Source organism: Mercenaria mercenaria, chromosome 8 (assembly GCF_021730395.1).
Source record: "Mercenaria mercenaria strain notata chromosome 8, MADL_Memer_1, whole genome shotgun sequence".
Lineage (NCBI taxonomy): Eukaryota > Metazoa > Mollusca > Bivalvia > Venerida > Veneridae > Mercenaria > Mercenaria mercenaria.
The window spans coordinates 19459199-19466582 of record NC_069368.1 but is presented as its reverse complement, the minus strand read 5'-3'; the positions used below and the strand labels follow the sequence as shown (position 1 = coordinate 19466582).

Below are 7384 nucleotides of genomic sequence, written 5' to 3'. Positions count from 1 at the left end.
TTGTCAAAGCTGGGTCATGACAGGCCGCGCAAATCAAAGTATTATTCCATTTGCGATAAATTAGCATATACATTACAAATATCCACATTTTATCACCCCCCCCCCCCCCCCCCCCCCCACACACACACACCACCACCGTCCTTCTCAAAAGTATGTCCTGAAATAAATGATTGCAAGACCTTCTTCCACAATCAATAGCTTAACAGTCGCCATATTCCTTGTAATTGTTGGTAAATGTGATGTTAAGCTCAACAAAAATATACATTAGAACGTTAGATCTTAGACTGAGGATAACTGCATCACAGTTTTGTTTTCATTTTAAAAAATGCACGTCAAAGAAAGAGATAGTATTAACGGCTATTCCGGCCACCGGTTCCTCATCCATCCGATTCATACATTCATCTATTTTCAATGATTCTTGTTCCACTGGGAAAAGATTTAATTAAATGAAGTGCTGTTGAAAAGTATCAAATATATGTTTTTCTGTATGAATAATATATTTATAATTTAAGGTTGTTATCATTATAATATAAACTCCGTCTTTATCAAACAATATGACCTGATTTAATATAAATTGTTCTGGCTGTTGCTAGTTATATGCTGCTTCTATATGAATTAAATAACACGTAGTAAATGCATCTGTCCATTCCGCTGATAAATGGCAGTTATTTGAACTGTAAGCTGCTAGTGAACGCTTCTGGTATCAACCTTGTTTGGTACGAATATTTTGATCTCCGCCAAAAACACTAATCAGTACAATTTTGAATTAATCAGATATTAAATTATAATGATAAACGAACATTTCAGTTATATCAGACTCACTCTCAAACGCGAAATTTTAGATGACAGCCATTTTCGGATTGCTGACTGAGAAAATAAACCAGGTCAAAATGATATACTCCCACACTCATGATTCATTTACTTTTGTCAATTGAGCAATTGCAGTCGTTGAAAAATACAACCTTTTCTGGCCTGGCCAAGCCCGATCAAAATGGGCTCGTCGGGCCAGGAAAGCTTTAGCAATGAGATCAGAACTTGCCGGGCCAGTTAACCACTATTTGCATCGAGGCGACGGTTTACAAGTAAAAATTCATTAATAATAAGAAGAAGTAGACGAAGAAAACATGTATTCATTTATTTAAAGTCAATATAATCGGAACAGCGCTTGTACGTTTTATATCCAACATCAATATAGACCTACATCTGAATAAAGCTGTATTAAGTTAAACTCTCGATTTTCAAATGCATTAGAACCTAATGCTATTATGCTGAAACATACACTACTCAAGTGGATTGTAAATAGTTCCCAAAGGATGCCGGGAAACCGAGCAAATCATTTTAACGCATTTTCATGGACGGATCACTCGCTGTAAAAAGGCTGCTGGTGTAATTTCCATAATGGTGTTCCACGTTTTAGAAGTGTATACATTCAGCATTCGCCTTCTTTGGCTAAAACCATTCGCCATTTATGCATTAAGCAAAATTACAATTTTCAATTACTTTAACTCAACGCGCTATTATCAATCCTTTTAGATGATCGAGTTAAATCGATTTTTGATCTTTTTTCTCCGTAAAATAGGAATGATGTTGGGCCGACATAACAGCAAAATCATGTTAAATGCTAAATGCCTCTCTCTTATATAGATGAAAAACACAAAATTGTTTTAAATGTTTGCGAACCTAGGAACCAAGCGCTCTGGTTGTTGGTTCCATAAACACTGCAAAGCATATTTTGTGGAATATTTATTTTTGATTTCTTTTTTCTGAAAAAAAAGTGGATTTATTATACAATTATTCCTTCACTTGGATTTTAATATATATTACATAATTGTATACATTATTTTTACTGCTACTAGTGTGATAGCAAGGAACAAGACGCGCAACTATAAATACGATAGGTTAAAAAATGTTATACTTATGTACACGTGTTAAAATACAACTATTATACCTAGCTTATTTATTTTGTGCTCTCAAAATCTGATAGATGGCTTTCTTAGTTAGTCAAAGACGCAAATACAAAATATCAAAATTAATAGACAAAAATTTAATTTTAATTTTGAAACTGTATTTGATAAAACTGATAAGAAAAGACAACATTGTGTGATATTTAAATCATTTTCTTGGGAAATTTGTAAAATTTAATTTCACTAGACATATTAAAAAACAGAAAATGGCAAATGTTATTTTGCAGCCCCGATGTAAAAGTTTTATCCTTTTTTTATTTAAGTTATTTAAGTGTAACTCAGCTAAACGTTGTCGTCCGATTACGAGTATGTAAAATACTAGCAAATGAAACATATAAACTCATTTTGAACTCGTAAATAAATGTATATTATATTCTAATTTTAAAAAAAAGACTGTTTTCGTAAGTTTCTTCAACCTCAGATTAGTGGAATGTTTTATAAGGAAATCAAAATACATGTCTTTCTATATAACCGACATACTCTTTCTAATGCTGGGAATGAAAACTCCACGACAAAGCTGGTACCAGCAATTTTAGGAGGCAGTGTGAAATTTGATATATTTATAATTAGATATGTTTTAGTTTTATCTTGACTTTTAACTGTAGAGTTATGATAATTATAGCATAAATAAGACAGACTAAAGTGTTTGTACTAAATGACATCAAACAATAAACTATAATTCTAAAGGGAACACCTCAGGATATATTTGAGTTTTTTCCTCGTCTATATATATTGCTTTACGTTGACTATTAATGTATTCATGAAACATACACTGTTGCAGAGTTTCGTTTAATGTAGCATTCCCGATTGAATAGTGTGTATTTATTGAATGGAATACTGGTCAGGAGACAAAACTATTGTCAGAAGCTCTAAAGACAAATAGTTTTGACTACTGACTGACAAGTCTTTCAATAAGTGTTTTATTACATGAAAACTGAAACAATTTTTTCATAATTTTTCTTCAAGTTTTGACCTTTCCCATTGAAGTATTAACCGGCCACTGGCATAAATTTTATATGAGTAAATAATAATTATCCTTATATTGACTTCAGAAAGAGCAACTTATTAGGTTATACATGCGCCTGTTAATGGGAAATTAAAAATCAATGAAATTTAGGAAGGTCTTGACAGTTTTTATTAAAATGCAAAGCTCTCATGGGGTTTGCAAGATGTCAAAAATGTTAATTACGCTAATAGATATTTTGAAAAATATTCCTCAAGCCGATCCTCGATAGTGATCAAGTTTTTCTATATAGAATTCTAACATGACCCGATTTGTTTTCCAATTAAATAAAGAAGACCTAAAACTTTGTGCTATTATACAATATTTTACTGTTTGTTCGTCAAAATAATGACGTCATAACGTCAAACATCATAGCGACGCACTGGAAAAGAAAACAAACAAAAAACAGTCAAATATTTTGCGCATTTCATCAAAATGCACATAATGATCCTCGATAATGTACTACACTCGAATTAATATATCTCACTTGGATAAAATCATTGCTTGTCGTCCAGATTGTGTATTATTATATCACTCGGGCTGCGCACTCGTGATGTAATTCCTTCACATCTCAACTCCAAACAATGATTTATTTAATGATAAATGACTGTTTGGGACATATTAATTCTTAAATAAAAAGGACATGTACTTTATCTTAATACAGAAAAGACCAATAAATTAGAATACTTAGATGCAAAAGGTTTATCAATGTTTAATGTTTTATTCATCCCGTGCTTTTTTTTCTGAAATAAATTATATCTTAAATTTTAGCTAATTATAATACCATCATTCCGTCCATTACCACTTATATTTGGTAAATACAATGCCTAAAACGTGTCATATATACGTTCAAACCTTGTCATATATGCGTTCAAAACCTGAGGTACAAACTTTTTCGTTGTTTCAGTAAATATATGTTTTTAATAATACATTTATATTTTGTAAAAATTTGATGAAGCTAAATTATGATAATTTTCATTTATTTTCAAAAGTAATAAGCTTCAATCTTTTGTTTTCTTCTTATTTCTACAAAGATACAGAAAATAATTCAAACATCGGTTGATTCATATATGAAAGTATAGTATTTATAAAGTTCGGAAACAAATACCAATTTTCAGTAAGTTTCACATTATGATCATTCCTAAAATGAGTTAAATTCTCACTGAATCCATAAAAGTCTAGATATCAATAAGTTTATTTATACATGATTTACAAGTGGAAAATGGAGGAAGCACTCATATTTAGTATACTTCATGTAAATACTTATACGAAAATACACTTTATCCTGTTTAAACAAATGAGTTAACAGTTTTGGAATACGATAAATGTTTACATATATTACAAACTAATTCCGAGAACTTTGTTGTAAAATAAGAATATTCTTTTCATAATCAAACAAAATCGGATCTTTTGGATCAACCGAATCATTTAAATTTCAATCTATCTTTTGTACAACTTAACAAAGCATTCGAGAGCTGGGATAAATACGACACCTGTTAGATAATTAAGCAATTCAGAAGCGCATTTAAAAGATTGAAAATCAAAAATAACAAAACAACAGTCCTTATTAGTTTTGACATTATGTCTCCATCAGAAATAACAAAGTTATGATATAAACAACGTCAGGCTCGGCAACGTCAACGTGACATTATGAAATCGTGGAATACGGAAGGTCCTTCTAGTGTGGATTTATGGTAATGTGCAAATCAGGATATGGAAATTGTATGGTAATAGCAGATAACAACAACGTGGATAAAATACTAGTAGTGCGTCCATAGTCTTGTCTAATGCGAATGCAGTATACTGAACAATAAAATGTTACCAATACGTAAAAAATACAAAATATACCACATGGAAATGGTGTGCAGAAGAGCAGATGGACGATCGGCAAATATTGATGAATTACATCAGGTAAGATTGTATTGTAATATAGTATTTAAATACTACATAATAAATAGCAATCAGTTTCAAATAAGAAATCGATCGCTTCACTTTTTAAAATGACATCAGTTATATATATGTTTGTGCATTATTTGCTAGTGCTAATATATGTCATTGCATTTCTGTTGCGTCTTATTATAAACAGCATTGTCCAGGGAAATTAAAAATGTACATAAGTATAAAACATTGTACATTCTAAGTCGGTGTATAAATCTCAAACTGCAAAAATGAAACGTTGATTTATGATAATAAAAGCCTTGAGAAGAACTACGTAGGCGTGCTTTAGCAGATTTTTTTTGTTAAATCCAATGACTGTGTGCCGGCTCTTGACAGTTCAGACGAAGCAGAGAATGGTTGCATTTACAGTTTGTCTGTTAACAAATACCATGATAGTGGTACAAAATACGCTTTTGTTAAACACATTCTTTCTGAAGAAAAGAAACAAATCAAATGATTAAAATAAAATAAAACAGACAAAAGACAACATCCCAAGTAATAAAAAAATCCAGTCTTCCACAAGTGTATGCATGTCTCACTGATTTATATTTATTGTGCTATTAATAGCACACTTATGAAAAAAATATTGTATAGTCAAATTACATAGATAAATAAACGCCAAAGTATTTGAAAAATACTTGAAAGATCAGCAAGTCACAATGTTTCTAATCATTTAGGAAAACTTATCGGTAAAATGCTAAACATTCAAAGCATTTTTAATATTTTTTTAAAACAGTCCGCTGACATCGTAATATCTACATTTTATATCAATGTAGAAGTGTCATGTTTGGTCAATCCATATCAAATAAACTTGCTGAACCAAACGGACATCATAAATGACTGATCTGATTCATGCCTCAGATTTAACTGGAACTCTGTGAGACCTCATATAAATCAGTAAATAAATTACATTTAAGTAACCAACCCGGAAATTGAGGGCATGGGCGATAGAATACATTTCCACTACCGTCCATGAACAGACTCAGTCAAACCGAGTCTGCAACATTTTTATTTTTCTAGTATTGGGCGACCTGTTGAGTTTCTTTCCACTTTTCTATACTGCAGTCAGTGATGTAACGGTTGGCTGGACTACTTCATCATTGATACATCGTACATGAAATAGATGGTCAGCTTGACCTGAATGCAGACGCGCTATCAATGCATTTTAAATGGTAGGAACTAATATAGGTAGGAACTAATTTATGTAGCGGAGGAATTCAGGTGTCATAATGAATGAAATAAGCAATATCTGATTTCTGATAACTTAGTTGTAACTCTGGAAGGGATGACAACCGCCTCCAAAAAAAAAACATTATTTATAAGGACAAGAAAGATTGTCTTTAGTGATATCTTTGGCCACTGGTCCATTTCAAATTTTTACTGCTTGGTAATTCTCTCAAAATTTTCCGCATACTCCTATGTCGAATAGATTAGGATAACACTTAAGAGCATAATATTATATTATTTTTGCAAAAAAAAAAAAAAAAAAAAAAAAAGATTATTTTGCATATTTTTCATGATTTATTGATCCTAAATTCCTATATCAGAAACATCAAAACAGTAGGATGCATAATATAACCATATTTGCATGTGACAGATGCAGACCCGATCCGATTCGAAGTTAATTGAGAGTGCATGATTTGAAAATATCAAAGTAAGTAAACAGACTATCGCTGATAGTGAATTTGAACCAATGGCATAATCTCTTGATTGATAAAAAACTGCAAATTGTGTAAAAAATCATTCTTAGCAACATTCGAGGACCTATTTTCCTGTTATCTACGCGCTCAGTTTTCTGATAAACATTCAAAATAGCAGATTATTTTTTCTTTAAGATCAAACAGGTTTTACCTACTAAATATCTTTCTCGGTTGGAATTGAGGTTGACTATTTGATCATTTCTAAATGATTTATCTCTTACCACATCTAAAGGAATCAATGCAATAAAAACATAATTATTTGCAAAGATAATAATCATGTCCTCCATTGTGATCATAATTTAGTCCGCAAAACTGTATGCCAAAACTTTTGAACCAATCACTTGACTACATTGTCGAGTTAGACACGAAATGTAAGCCTTGTCTATATATGTATTATAGCTATCCCAAACTTCATTTATTGTACATGTATATCGATATATACTTGATGTACTTCATAGGATTCTATTCCTTTCATGATAAAAATAAATATATTTCAGTATGTAATACTGTAATGTTAATTTATTACAAACACGCATCATATATCTCCTAGAATGAGATCCCTATGCTCAAAGGTCTCAAAATTCCTGGTCATATATACCCTTTGTAATTTCGCTCGATTTTCAATAACAGCTTTTTTGTTCCTCTGCTCCAAATCCCAAGCAAACTTAACGTTCCTGTCTGCTTTCTCTGCTGTACTTCATTTTGCTATCAATAGCAGGAAACACCGATCCCTCATATCCCCTGTAGGTCCCCATGTCCTCATTAGGTCCCCCATGTCC

The 7384-nt window shown here is 31.6% G+C and overlaps 1 protein-coding gene across 1 annotated transcript in view; it reads left to right on the top strand.

The window, feature by feature from the left end:
- Positions 1-2248: 2248 nt before the first annotated feature.
- LOC123522923 (insulin gene enhancer protein ISL-1-like) overlaps positions 2249-7384 on the top strand; it is an 83012-nt gene continuing 77876 nt past the window's right edge. Inside the window, exon 1 of the mRNA XM_045300453.2 lies at positions 2249-4878. The gene's annotated coding sequence lies outside the window, so the exon portion shown is untranslated. The remainder of the gene's footprint in view (positions 4879-7384) is intronic.